This window comes from Vidua chalybeata, chromosome 2 (genome assembly GCF_026979565.1).
Source record: "Vidua chalybeata isolate OUT-0048 chromosome 2, bVidCha1 merged haplotype, whole genome shotgun sequence".
Classification (NCBI taxonomy): Eukaryota; Metazoa; Chordata; class Aves; order Passeriformes; family Viduidae; genus Vidua; species Vidua chalybeata.
Genome location: NC_071531.1, coordinates 61313316 through 61328901, shown reverse-complemented (window position 1 = coordinate 61328901; position 15586 = coordinate 61313316).

The window sequence follows — 15586 nt, the reverse complement described above, 5'->3', positions numbered from 1 at the left end:
TGGCCCTGGAATACTGCACCCACATCCTTCATGCTTGCTTTCTACCCATGGTCCAATGAATGCAATTAGAAAATGAGTAAGCCTATTTCTATGTTAGTCATGTCCATGGACATAGATGAGGTATGGAATCTAATGATGAAGTTTAAATGAGATCCTATATGACTCTCAATAACTTGGTCAAAAGCTGAATAAAGTTAGCTTTGTTCTCAGACATCACCCATCTAAAGAAGTTCTGTTCCACTTACATGTTTGCCTTGTTATTTTCCTAGCCTTTCTCACCTGCTAAAGAACTCCCCAGCAGTTCTTCAAGGTCTTGTAATTGTTCCCAAGCTTTAATATGGTGAAAGTCAAGGGAATTTTACAAATTTGAACTGGGCTCTGCTTTAATCCCACAGCATTTTCAATCCATTTTTACAAAGCATGTCAGTTATCTCTATTTTTTTCTCTCTTCCCTTGACATATACTGAAATGACTGTATATTGTCTAGAAGAGTGTCTAGATCTTAAGCCCTAGAGGTAAGATATGACTCACAGCCATCCAGCTGCATCTGGACTCCAAATACAGGGAGGGCACTTCCCTCTGCCCCATCCCTGTGAGGGTCCAAGAGCATGCCAATTCTCTTATCTCCACCCCCACTTGTGTTATACAGCCCAGTCGCTCAGGACATGACAGTGCATCGCATGCAGACCTTTTAGACTTTCAGTGACTATTTAGTTCGGAATAGTAATTCCTTTTGAATGACAATGCACACAGAGATCATGAGGATTTATTGAGTATAACCTACTGTAATCTATCCATCAAAGTGACACTCATTCACTTAGAAAGTTCCTGCTCTTACTGTACTTAATGAACACTTCACAAATTTCTGCAGTATTATTTTTGCCCAACATAGTCTCTCATGTGATTCTTAGGGAGAACTTCCCTAAGGAGTAGAGATCTGCCTAAGCCCTTGGCAATCACAGCAATTGCTGATATTTGATCAGTGTTGCTCATTTTTCATTTCCCACTTGCTCTTTCCACAGCACACCACATACTTTAGAATTAACATTTCCATGGCTATTTTGCAGTGCAATCTCATTACACATTTCAGAGTAACAGGGGAACACAATCCCCTGTCCTTCTGACTGCCAGCTTCCCTTGAGTGGGCATCAGAAGAATAATTTCTCTTTTGCTTGAAATGTGAATGATAGTAATGATTTAATCCTTCCTTCTAGGGGATGAAACCAGTGTCTTGTCGTTTTCAGCCATGTCTTTATCAATAGCCCTATAAATAAACAATAAGTGTTGCATACAAGTAAAATCTTACAAAAGGAAGGCCTTGTAAAACCACGGCTGAGGCCAGTTACTCTGGCTGAGTAGGAAAGGACTATGGGAAAGTGACACAGCTGAATCAGAGGTAGAAAAACAAGTTCTAGAACAATCACATGTTCACATCATGGCATATGCTGGTTGGTTGAATTGTGTTTGTTATGATTTAAAGCTATGGAACTGAGAAAGGCCTAGCTACTTAAAAAGCCTGGTTTTTGCAATAAAGCAGCTCTCCTTTGCACCTACCTGAGGACTCTGTGTCATTCCGCTTCACACAAATAAGTAATGCTCAGTGGAGTATTAGGAGTCAAGCAACAAAAGGTAAGAAACTGCTTGTCTTCTCTTAATCTTTTTCTGCATACCCTTAAAGTTATCTGTCATCTTCCCTTTATTATTTTTTAAGTTCTCCCATCATATGCTTGTTTTCTTATGAATAAGTGAGTCTGTGACCACCTCTTCTCGCTCTTAGCTCTGTCATAAAACAGAGGTCAGGCCTTCTGCACTTCCTTACTCTTGGCCATCTCTTGTTTTCGTGATTAGCAAAACAACTGCCAGGTCAACTCAAAAATCCTCCTACCTGCAAGTCCTGAAAGGCAACCAAAATGTCCATGCCACTTTTTCTTAGACATATTCTCAACATGCAGATGTTGCCTTTTGGGACAACATGCCAGCTTCAAAAGTCCCTGTTCAAATTTGAAATCTCTAGCAATCCCATAGCAGAGCCACACTGTCCCTGCTCCAGTAAGGGACAGTGACTCTGGGGAAACATGGACAATGACATTGTTCAGAGACACTTTGAAGAGAAGTTCCTATTAATCTGAAACTCATACATCCCCAGACACTTGGAGGAGGGTGGTCACTTACGACACTGCTGATTAGAGTGTTGGCAAGATCCTTTATCCTCCCCAATACCCTACAAGTTCAAGACAAACCCAAATTCTCCCACCACAGTCAAAATACTATTCTCCTGAGGAAGGAAAATAAATCTCTTAGGTTTAAAAACTTTCCCTCTTTCCAAATTTTTAACAACAGTTTTCCTGCCTGTTTAATAAGACAAAGGCTTGAGTGGCACAGATCATCTGAGAAAACAGGTCTAGGGCCCTGCCCACATAGCTTAGTAATTGAACTTGCTGAAGATGTCTCAGCAGCTTTTCTCTTTTTAATGCAAGGTACAGGCTCTGACAAAGTTGTCCTGGTGAAGAACCTAATTACTGCTCTTATTTCTCTAGTATCCATACAAAGCAGCACAGCTGCAACAGGGATGTTTCTTCCAGACTGCCCTGTAGCCTCTAATCTAAACCAGGCAAGTGTGAGTCGACCTCTCTCCTGTGTCCACAAGTGTCTCTGCCTACTCTGGTGAAATAAGAGCACACCCTGCCACTATTATTGCCCTTCTCTGAACGACATCTCTCTCCTAAGACATTCTCTTTTAAAATAAAGATTCTTGTATTTGATGAATGTACCTTTTTTTGCCTAGCTTCTATACAATTTAACAGGTGTTTCCCAGTTAAAATTCACCAAAAAATAACTCATCCAAGCAGCTTCCAAATCCTCCCCATAGTCAAGAAACAGGGGAGATAACACCTTTGTCTACCAAGAAAGGTGTGGGCCACTCAAGTCACATAAAAGATGCCAGCTAGAATAAGAATGTGCATGTCCTGGAAATACTTGTATATAGGTCAGAGAGTCTTTAAATATGCATTGAAACTATATTAATGTCACTGACCTGTCTGATCACAAGTGCAGCTGCTGCCTTAAACCATCTCAGAATTGTTTCTTCTGAGAGCAAGTACTTGCTGCCCCTCAGATCCTTCCTTTATCTGTAGGCAGATGGAGGGAGATTATTTACTATCAGATGTTCAGTTATATTTACTGATTTTAATAAAAAAAGGAAACTTGATAAAGGACAATTCATTTCCAGTTAATGGCCTGCAAAGGTTTATCATTGGAGACATTTGGCACCAGAGCTGAGGAGAAGTTTGTATTGCTGCTGTTCAGCTGTGCTTTGCCTCAGGTTAACTCATATATATTGTTCTGGTGCAGCTTATCTCTGTTTTTTTTCCATGAGCATGAAATAGCTGTTTTCCTTGGGAAAAACAAATAATAAAGACAAAAAAAAAAAAAAAAAAAAAAAAAAAAAAAAGCCCCATATGTACAGAGACAGCAAGGATTACTTGTAACTGCCATAATTTAAGGGCAAAAAGAATCCTCTTATCTCACCTGCAGAGTGGATTTAAAAAATGAGAGCAGGAAGAGAAATGACTTGCTGAAAGGAAGTCTTGGAGGGCATTATTAGGGTCCATAACCAGATTTATGTAGCTTCCATGCTGTACTCTGATATCTTTCATGCATTTTGACTTAGAGAGATATTGAAAAGGAACTGGAGCAGATACAAGTTCATCACTGACACACATTCCGTCATGACGTCTCTGTTACATGTTTACTCACTACCAGGTAAAATGGTAACTTCTCTCCTGATTAGGATCCTAAATGTACAGCAAAAAGGCTAGGGAATTATTTATATGAATATTTGCAGCAGGGAGGAGGTGCACATGTGTGTGTTGACAAGCACACTGCGCCTGTGTTGGTAGAAAGCATGCTGCAAAGGAGAGGGCCTGTGACTCCATTCCCAGCATCATCAGTCCTTTGCTTCTGTGCCAAAGGAGAGGAAATGCACTAGTTCAGTAATGGTGGTGCTTTTCGTAGGACTGTTCACCTAAGTGTCTCCAGGTACTGCTGCCTCTGTGTTAAACTCCTTCTCAAGGACATAAACTACCCTGCTCTAATGCAAACATGTCAGTTCAGTGACACTGCTAGTGGTGCAGACATACCAGAATAGCACTGTGTTGGGTGCATGTGTTCTTCTGTAAAGAAGATACCTCACAAGAGCAAAATCACATCACAACCACTATGTAAAGAACTTCTGTTGGTGAAATAAACTTGTGCTTACACACACACACTTGTATATGGCCTGTGGCTCAACAGAACAATTTTACCTCTAAGTATCCCCAGAAGAGTTAAGCAAAAGCACCTTTGTTCATGCTCCTAATCCTTCCTCAGGAAGATGCCAGGCTATGCTATCAGCATGCAATTAAGGAAGGTGGCAATCCTGCTCATCTAACTGTGCAATTAAGATTATGTCACTTTATATTTCCACTTTGTAACATACTTTGAGATCCTCAGATGAAAGCTCTGTCCCAGTGCAAAGCATTTATGCCTTCATCAATGGAGCAGATAGCATGTGGTAGACTCGTTTGTGTGTGAGCCCTGTTGTAATTAGTTAAGAATCATCACTTCTGCTGTTTGACAGTGCTTGGTAGCAACTGGCATTTCCACAGGAGCAACTGTATCTTGGTGGCACAGACTACTTTCATCACTGTTGTAGCTGTACAATTACATTTTGAAGAGTATTGTGCCTATATGGCTGAAACACAACAAAACAAAGGTGTACATCAACTAATGAAAACTAAAGGAGATATGGAGAGGCAACCTTGTCCATTACTCTGCACAGAGCAGGGTGAAGAACTCCTAAGCATTTCCCAAACAGCTCATCTAACCTGTTTTAAGGACTGACAGTTATAGAAGCCCATGTTTTGTTAAAGAAGCATTAGTTTGTATTACATATGAGGTTATCTAACATCCAATCTCAAATCTCCTTGGGGAAGTACATGCCCATTATTTCTAGTCTTCTTTCATCAATATTTTTTTCCATCCAAGGCCCTTACTCTTTTCATCTATCTTTGTATACTTGCAGATTATTGTATATGGCACACTGTATTCTTTTTCATTGCGCTGAGAAATATGCAAAGAGTGTACCTCTCCACTTCATCCATCTTTCCACTGCAAGCCCATGACTGAATAAAAGGAACACTGGAAAAGAAAAAGAAATTTTAAAAAGGCACAGGAACTATCTTTCAAAGTAATTGCTGTTCAGCAGATCAAGACTGGAAAACGAGCATAAATGTGTTCTAATTATATCAGCCCCTGAGTTTTGTTTTGGGTTTATTCACATGAATGGGAGTTACAGTGATTCTGCCTTTGCCAACAGGAAAAAAAGCACCTTGAAACAGGCATGGATATATCTAGTTAAATAAAAGTAGATATATCACTGACACTGACTGTTGGTAATCCACAAATAAATGCAAAAAAAAAAGATAATTTGAAATAAATTTGAGTAATTCATGTAAACATCATCACATGCAAGACCAAGGAAGAGGGTCAGCTGCATTTCCCTTGTGGCACAATGCATCCATGAAAAACACTCAGGACTTCTTTTGCATCTTAGAGTACCCATACCCTGTAATTAATGTCTACATTTTGGAGATTTTTATATCTTTGAATTGTTCTCAGACTCACAGGAATGTTAACTGTATTTGTAATTCACATTCTCCAGTTGCAATAATTACTTTTCTCCTAGAAGAAAAGAAGCAGTGACTAAGACAAAGGAGAAGTGGCAGGGCTTTGCTCTGCTCTGTGCTTTACTGGATTTCTACAAAGGAAATTAATTGCTGGGCTGAATCACACAGTAAGTCTGTTTGCTCCTATCTTGTCTCTGACAGGTACCAACAGCAGGTGCTTCAAATCCCCATAGACAGTCATGCAGTAAGGTTCCAATAGAGGATGTTTCTTCTAAAACCAAGGTGCTTAAGACTAGCAAATGTCTTGAAGCAGAAGGGCTCAAATCTTTAATAACTTACTTCATCCCAGCTACGACAACTATAGATATTCACTTGAGTGGAATCCTCGAAGTCAAATTCAAAATTTCAGTAATAGCGTCCAAAAGAGTGAGTTTCATAAGTAAAAAAAAAAAGGAGCAAAAAAGAAAAAATCATATAAATTCACAGTACCATCCTCCATTTTACCAAGTGATCCTAATCTCTGAAATATCAATAAATGATACAAAGAAAGGTCTAAATTATACCTTTAAGTATTTCTTTATATACTTTTATTTTTCATTACAATCCATTTGATCAAGTCCTAAAATTTCTTCTATTTCCTTAAGATATTTTACATCTTAAATGCAAGTCTCTGTAAAGATCTAGCCTTGATATCTTGTGGGTAATTTCCTTGAACAATTTAACTAAGCATCAAGACCTCAGGAAACCCTCCAATCGATCTTCTAAGCCAACTACAGACCAAGTTAACCAAAACCATTCTTTGTTTAGTTGTTCCTAAAATCTTTATGAAGCTGAATGTGATAAGGTCTATAGACAATTCCGGTGCTGAACTGCTGGAAACCTTGTCATAATGTTTAGCCTAAATTTCCCTTGCTGCAATTCAAACCCATCCAGATTTTCCCTATTTGTGTGTCATTACATACCTGTAGTGCAAACAATTCCTCCTAAACCAGATTGCCTTAGACATCCTTTTCCTTAGTATTTTGGCTATTGAGTAGTTTCAAATTACCATTACAAGTGGAGTGAGCAGTACAGAGAGAGAATTGCAGTGTCCACAGGCACAATGTTAGCAGTGATGCCATGGCTACAGAATTAAATATGCACAATGATCTGACCTACATCCAAGTGCAACTTTGTGCACCAGATCCATCTTCCAAGATGATCTCCAGAGATCCACACCCACTGGACACTGTGAGGGCCAAACCCAGGCTTTTCAGTGCTATTCAGTGGAAAGCCAGAGCCAGAAATCACCAGAGCAGTGAAACAAACACAAGAGTATCATGCTTGCCTGAATTGTTCTCAACATATATATATATGTATATTTATAGATATACAGATACATATGTGTGTGTATATATAGTGCATCCAATGGGGAAAAATTATCACAAGGCAATAATAATTCTCTCAGGATGGTGTCAAAAAGGCTTATTCTATTTTAAGTTTTCTATCACTTCAACTCCTCCTTATTTTTCTAAATAAATATATCAAAATGTCAAAAAAGAAGGTGCTGGGATTAAAAGATAGCATCTTCTTTCAAGAAACAACATGTTCCTTAGAGAATATCAAAAGAAAGTACTTGGACTTTCTCAAAGTTTTCTTCAGAAATAAAAACGTATCCCAGAATGGTCACAAAAATTATAGAAGATCCTTTGTCACCTCACATATTCAGATGCAGCATTTGGCAGAAAACATGCCATAGGAAAGAAGTCTGCCAAGCTTTCACACTGGCTTAGGTTACCTGCTCATACTAAGCAGGTGACAATTCTCTTTAGAAGGCCTAGATCAGCAAAAGGAACGTATCACAAAGACACAGTCACTTACCAGCCACAGCCATTGTTTCACTGCAGTGTTTTGGTTATCCACATAGGCATCCCTTGGTCTAGGGGGCATTCCCATGTTGATCTTTGAGCCCAGTGTAGTTAACTGGCCTTACACAAGTTCCCCATTCTTTTGAGTTGTCTTTATCTCCCATGTGGAGTAGATATTCCCCTAAGAAGCTTTAACCATCATCCAAAGCAAAGCAAGGGTTGATGGGTGCCCAAATACAGCAGTGTTTTGAAGTGTGCTCTTTACAGACACCACAGAACAGTTTGTGTTGGAAGAGACCTCGAAGCTCATCTGGCTCCAACCCCTTGCCATGACAAGGACCCCTTTCCTTCCTTGCTCAAAGCCCCATCCAAGGTGGCCTGGAACACTTCCAGGGATGGGGCATCCACAACTACTCTGTGCAAATTCTCTCCCCGCCCACTTGCAATAAAGAATTATTTTCTGATATCTAATCTAAACCTACCCTCCTACAGTTTAGTCTATGTGTTACTGGCAATTTTATGAGAGATGAGAACAGATCATAACAGGAAAAAAAAATGAGATTAAGCTGTCCTCTGGGAAACTCTGAAAGTCTTCAGAAGAAAGATGTTACAGTGCACCATAATATTGTTAATTTTTCAACATATTCCAAATAGAAGCAAGACATTGTCAAACACCTGGTAAGGCTCTGACAATTACAAAGCTCCTTAAATATTGATGTGAATTGAGTGAGTCATTTTATTTTTTGGCTTAGCAATATTTTACCTTCTATTACTTTGAGTACTCAAACATGGAAACAGGAGCAGGATGCACTATTAAATGGGTAAAGTGCCAGAGAGAGAAATATGAAGAATAAATTGGAATCCAAATCTCATACACTAATTATTATTAGCACTAATTTCTGCATATTACAAAGCAGCTTCTTTGCATGTATGACATTGCCTTTTGCACCCAAACATGACTTTAATTAAGATCTAACTTATTCATTACTGTAATTCAGATCTAACTGCTACTCTAGTCAAATGAGCATAATTAGTCCCAGAGGGTAGATCTAATAGAACTAGGGTTTCCTTTTTACTCTACATTTAGGCAAGCACAATAGATGTTGTAAGATCCATCTGGAAACCTGGAAATGTAAAGAGTTTTACAGAGCTGGTAGGTAAACTCTAAACAAAAGTGTTGTTAAAAAGGACTTTCATAAAGGCTCATTTAGTTTATTTTTTTCTTGCAGACTACACAATAGAAGTGAAACAATAGAGGTGATTAACCAAAGTAAAGCTGATAAACTTTTTGTAATGATTTCCTTGTTTATTAGGAAATAGAACCACAGAAGTTTTTTTAGCCCATCCACACATAATTTTAAAAGGGATTAACGAGGTGGTTATTCATTTTTATTCCGCTCCTGCAGAGAATACAAATCAAAGAACCTCCTGCATAAGTTCTCACTGGCATAACCAAGCCAGAAGTCCTAATACTCTGTAAGCAAGCATTCAATTATCCCTGTGTCCCCACTCACAGCATACTCCATCCAGAAGGCAAAACAATGAACACAATACAGTCCATATGATTTGTTTTTTCTTCTAGTATGTCATCCAACTCCTACAGCTGCTTTCCTTTTCACCTAACTGCCCCTTCCCACACACTTTCCAGCACCTTTATCCCTTGTCCACAAGGCACTAACTTTGCCTTTCTCTGCCAAAGCAGTCATCACGCAGTTCCCCTGTCCTGAAAGAAGGCTGATAGACATTGGTTTTGCAGCAAGGACCACCTCATTTCCTGGCTGCCTCAATGTCAAATCAGTTCCTAAAACAAGGAATTACTGCTTAGGCCCAGCTTAAATTTTTATGTGTTCTGCCATGACACTGTGCTTGGTGACCTAGTGGTTCAGAAGACTATACTGGCATTGTCCTACCCCACAGCTGCCCTCTGGTTTGATCACTGATCATGTCTGAACTGCAAGGAGAAGTGTGAGCTTCCACACACTGAACGCTGGGGACTGGTGCTCTTCTGACTTTCACAGCTGGCTTTTAATCTACCTGTAGCTGGGACTCCACAACATACGTGAGATCTCCAAGCTGTGTTTGAGAAAAAACAGACTCAAGAGACCTTCTGGTGGAAAATAACATCACATGACAACCTCTGGTTCAGCCAGAGGACCAAGAGTTGAGGCTCTGAATATTATGCTGTTGTCATCAGTGATAAAGTAGCAGTTCAGGTGCTACCACTTGCAGTCAGACAGCTTTGGTCTTCAGAGTGAGGTAGCTTTGGCCATCACTCTACAGGTAATAGCAACTATTTTTCTTCTTACATTTATTAAATATTAAATTTCACATTTCCCAAGAATAAATCCATAAACTCAGTTCCCAAAGCTCAGTGACAGACAAGAACTGCTTTTTAGAAACAAGCACATGTTCTTAATATTCATTTAAGGTAAATAGGGCTCAGTATATGCCTAGTTTCAACCATATGGTAACTGCGTCCTTAAACCAAGACTTACCTTAGTATCTGTAACTAGAATTTGTTTTAAAATTATTCCCAGAGCAAAGAAAAAGGAAAAAAATACAGTCAGTTTCACTAGGGAAGAGAAAAGTTGAACTCACAGTGTTAGGATGGCAGCTAATGCATGAAGCTTGTAAGGCCACAGTCAACTGCTCTGGTGCCTTTATGACAAAAGTTAGAGAGATTCTTTTAAAATTATATTTCAGAATAAATACACAGAAGAAAAAAAAAATCTTGGTAGCCAATATTTTTGGAGTGAACTCACTTAACGAGGTGATAAAAAACATGGTTTGATTCTGCTCTCAACATGTTTTTCCAACTGTGTATTTCCATCATTTTCACTAATTTTCACCTTTGTATGCAAAAAGACAAACTCTCACAAGTAACCACTTCTTTAGTTGTTTGCCATTTCTCACAAGGTGTCTTTTAAGAATGTTCATTCAGTCATGAACACAAGACAGCTACTTTTATTTCAATCCCAACCCAAAGAACATTCAAAGTTTAAAAGGGAAATGGGAGGTTTGTTTAATTTCCAGAGGCATTTCTAAATTTTTATATCTGACACAACCCTACCAAGAGAAGACAGAGTCACTATAGGAGGAGGTAACTGGATTGTCCTTGCTAAATTGTTTTTGACTCAATCAGGTCTTAAGGTGATGTACTGCTTCAAATTACACAAGAATTTTTATCTGAGAAATATATTGAACAAAACATGTATGAGTTTCTTCATGGTAATGGACCCTGCACAGTGCTAAAGAAAAGCTAAATCTGAGCCAGGACTAAGAGGCTGAGAGATCAGAAATGCAATTTACATTGCATTGCAGCAGGTTCAAGGTGAAGCTGTACTCCATGCATACTTTACCGGGTGTTGTACAACACATCTGTGTGCATAGCAGTAGTATTGTTCTGCTGGATAAGCAAGCTTGAACAGCTTGTGCTGCATAATGAAAGACAAAGGAAAGCCAGCTCAGAGAGGAAATAAAAACCTATTAGATTGTCTATTTCATCCCTTTACCACTATAAGACTTCACTCTATAATAATTTCATACCATTTATTCTATTCTAGTTTAAAGTGCCTGGGGTGAAGAAGCTTCCCCTGAGATATTCACAGCTTGATAGATCTCAGTATGTGGAAACATTTCCTAATACACAACACTCATGCTTCCCTTTGAAATTTCATCCCATTACTCCTGGGCACCCACCCTAAATCAATATTTCTTTTCCTTCCATTATTTGTCACCTTCAAGTTTCAGCAAAGCACCCCTTGTGCTCCCATTTACCAATCCTGTAATATGCAGCAGATTTAATCTCTTCTAAGAGCATAAATCAACTCCTCAGCACCCCTGTGCCTTGTGCCTTCTCCTCACAATGTTTCATACCTTCAGCTGAGGACAGGGCGAGAGGGGTTCTGTGGTGCCTTGGTTGCATGTCCCTCAGCCCTGATTCACAACCACAGCCAGCCTGGGCTGGGCTCAGGGTGCTCCACCTTGCAAATGCATTCTGCCTCTTTGCATCATGTGTACTGCAAGGGTACAAATCCATGTGTAAATCTTTGATTGCAGTTTCCTTTCTAAAATGGATTTTTAGCAATTTAGGCTCTCAAGGAACAGCACAATTAGGATGAAATCCACTTTTTCTTTCCATGCGTTTTGCTCAAAGGCTGGCAGGTGGCAGTGCATCCTTAGGAATTAGCAATGGAAACATGGCCACTGCAATTGTCAAAATTGTCATTTATAATTTTTTTGCGGGCAAGGGGGGTGGTCTCTTTTTCTTTTCTCCTTCCTCTTTCATTTCACATTTCTTCTTTTTCATATTTATTTTCCTTTCTTATCTCAAATAATTGTTCTCCCCATTCCTGCATGGAAGACCATTTAATAGAATATGCTTCACATCCTCTCTGTGTGTGCTCAGGTATGACAACATTTTTGGTTTATTCCTAAAGGTCCTCTATTCTCATGGACATTCAAAAAAGTTAACCTGCAAGGTCAGTAAGAGAGAGACTGAAATGAATCAAGCCCTTTTGGGCAAAAGCTAGAAGGAGAAGAAAATCTGAAATAACAATCTTGCTGATACAAAGGATATCAGCCAGCTAGCTCAGTCTGCCATGAAAATATGCATTGCTGGTCTTTGACAAAAGATAAAAAACTTTCCTGGTTTCTTCATGAAACCCAGATGAGACTGAAAACACTGCAGAGGAAGAGGAAAAACAACACTGATATCACTTGTGTGTTGTCTCACCTCAAGCAGAGAGGCTCTCTGTGTTCCAGGTAACAGTAAACAACACCTTAGGGAGAGCAGTGGGCTATCCCAGCAGCATCTCCTGAATCAGAGACCACTCCCATGCACTACAGGCTCTGTTCCAGTGGTCGGTGGTGGGATGAGGAAGCGCTCATCAGGCTGTCACCTGAAAGGCACAGTATGGACAGGGCTGTAGAGCAGGGGAACTCCTGCTACCCTCAGTCCAGCCCAGGGGGGCTGTGGGAAAGCAGAGCACTGAGCAGCTACAGAAACTGCCCCCAACTTATGTGACTGGATTGAGCTCCAGGAAGCTCCTTATTCAGGTTTAAATCACTTTGCTCTTCATCTTCCCCAGCGCTGCTCCAGCGCTGGGCTGGCCACTGGAGAGATAGGAGAAAAAGGATGTGGGGCAGCAGTTTTGGGACGGGACAGCATGAGGGTGGCTTTCTGGCAATGGAGGAGGCCAGTAGGATCATGCCCAAACAGGAAGATGCTGGAAATAAGTGACGCGCAAACAAGAGAAAAGACATACGACCATGTGGCAAAAGCAGAGGCACATCCAGAAGGAGAGGTGGGACCAGAAAATCCTGAGAAATATGTCAGCCCCCCTCCTCTGAATGCCAGATCCATGGACAGACAAATTAGCATTGCCTGAAATAGCAGCATAGTGGGGAGGAAAAAGGCAGGACACTCATGATTCTGTCCTGCAAGCAGTCTTTTCCCATCTCTCATCTGCTCAGCCTTTTGCTGAAAGAGAGGTTCACAGGACTGACTCTTGTCCCCAACACCACAGAAGCAAAACCCCTTGTTTTTCATGAATGCTACCACCACTGGCCTGGCCCCATCACCTGCCTTTCCAGACGCAGCTGTTGTCTCCCCAGACTCAGGGCAGGAGTGCAGACTGGCTGGCTTCAGGAGCAGGGAAAACCCCCCCCATTGACCCCCTCATCACAGTCACAATCCTCCCAAAGCTGCTGAGATCCCACCAGCACTGCAGACCTCTTTTCCTTTGCTCCCACCAAACTCCAACACAAGCAAACTGTTGTCAAACTGTGTCAGTGACCAAATGCCCCAGTCCTCAGGGAGCCCCGTGGCTCCCCATTCTACCCCGCAGCCCTCACAGCTCTCCTCTGACCCCAGAGGGAGCACTGCCAGCTGCATTGCTCCTAGTCCACCACTGCCAACTTGAGCTCTGCCCAGCTGCCAAAACACCTACAGCCTCCTCCCGCCACAAAAATTACTCTGGCCATTTTTTTTTTTTTTGGGTTTATTAGCTAATTAGCTAATTGCTGTTGCCTCTTCGTTACAGCTGTGGAAGACCTTTACCCTTCAGCTACTCAATCTTTGCTCTGTGGTGCATGCCCACATTTCAGTGCTTTAAGTAATGGGCCATTATCTTATTCCCTGGTTCCTCGTTATGGTACTGATTCAAAATCAACGGAGGCTTTCCTCTGGCTTCAGCGCTTTCTGGATCAGGCTGGCAGCCCTGGCACAGCAGCATCTGGCACATGAATGGCTGCTTTGAGCAAGCTGTTATCCAAAGAGAGCTCAGAAGAAAATGGGCAATAATCTTTGGAATTAAGGGCAGAGTGTTATGGAAGATATTGGCAGTGGGCATTTAAAAAGGACCATGAGGTGGGAAACAACAGCTCCCTGAAGTGGTTCAGAAGTCCCTTGCAAGGAGATGCATGGCTAAAAATATGCCCAGCTTGGCTGAATGAGCATGCAGGCGATGGACCAGGTAAGAACAGAAGGAGAAATGCAATGAAATTTCAGACCAAGCACCAAGGAAAAAGTCCCCAAACAGACCTCTGCTTAGCTTCTGGAATACCCTTCAACAGAAAATACAGCCAAGCTAACAATTGGTATATTTAAATGCAGATTTGACAAAGCACAAATAAGTACTCTATTGAGAACAATTCTACAGTGACAAAGCTATGGATGCTTTTGCAGAGGCTTTTTTCAGCATTAGGGTATGTGATTTTTAGGATACTAACTGGAAAAATGACAATCCTTCCCTCCTTTGAGATAAAAACCAAAAGAGCCATACCAAATTACTATACCATATATGCAAATGCCTGAATGCAAATTATGTTGTTATCCTTATGTATACTCCCAAGGAGCCATAGCATCTTTTAAACCCTTTCTTCTCCACGTACAGTGGATGTAGCCACCCATGACAAATTTGTGTTTTCTTTTCTGAGAAGTAATATACTGTATTCCTCAGTGGCAGAGAAGTGAATGGAGCTGCCATGTACAAAATTTAAATGTTTATACCCAGAGGGCAATTAAGTCAGTTTTATATGATAGTGTTATAAATGAAATGCTAATAAGTACTGTAAATGGCCATGTAATCATATCCCATCATTTGCCAATTATTAACGGGGGGGGGGGGGGGAGCTGAAAACCAGCAGTAGAGCTGAAGATGACATACTACTTTAAATGAGAAAATGCAGGTACTGTGTAATGCACAGCCCTGACAGAGGCAGTTTTATAACAAAAATTCAAATTTCTAAGCAATGTCTGATTTCCCCTTGTATTATCATGTCAGTAGTAGTAATAAATTTCTCTGACACAGGCATTTTTGTTACAAGTATTGCCAAGGGATTTACAGAGATGAAAATCGGAATTTCAAAGGAACTGAAGTGCACACCTATTTCAGGAGCTGCACAGTGCCCGGGAAGGGGGGGGTTTGCCTGGGCTCCAAGGCTGCAGTATAATACTGTGCTCTGGAAACTGTTTAGATGCTTTGTCGTGCAATTGTGTCCCACTGAGAAGTCCTTAAACAGAACTTATTTGTTATACCTCTCTACTAAAATGGTTTCTGGACAATCTCCCTTTCTACCACCTTGAAGGGCAATTTTAGCCAGCTGTCAACAGAGGAAGTAGGAATTTACTTTCAGTAAGGGCTCAGAGTCTTAAGTCTGAGGGGATGCCAGTAAAACTTTTCTGAACATCATAGATTAAAGCAACTCAGGCTGTGAACTACTGGGCACATAAAATCTTTTTAAAGAAACTGGACTCTGGTCCCAGAAGATCCATCTCATGGAAGAGAGTTTGAAACACATATCAAACTGCTGGGAACGACTGTTGACCCGATTACACACGTGGCTAAACAGAAACAGCCCACAAAGACTGTGGGAGGGGTTCCTGCTCTCCCTTGGGAGCAGCAACAGTCTAGAAAATGTTGCCAATCAACTGCTGCTCTCTGCCCCAGAAGAGCTGTCTGTCAATGCTTGGTACTCTCCCCAGTTCCAGAAAGTTCAGTTATTCTGTTATCCCCATTGGCCCCTGTTAGAATACCACTCCTCCTCTGTACCCCGATTGGTTCTCTGTAT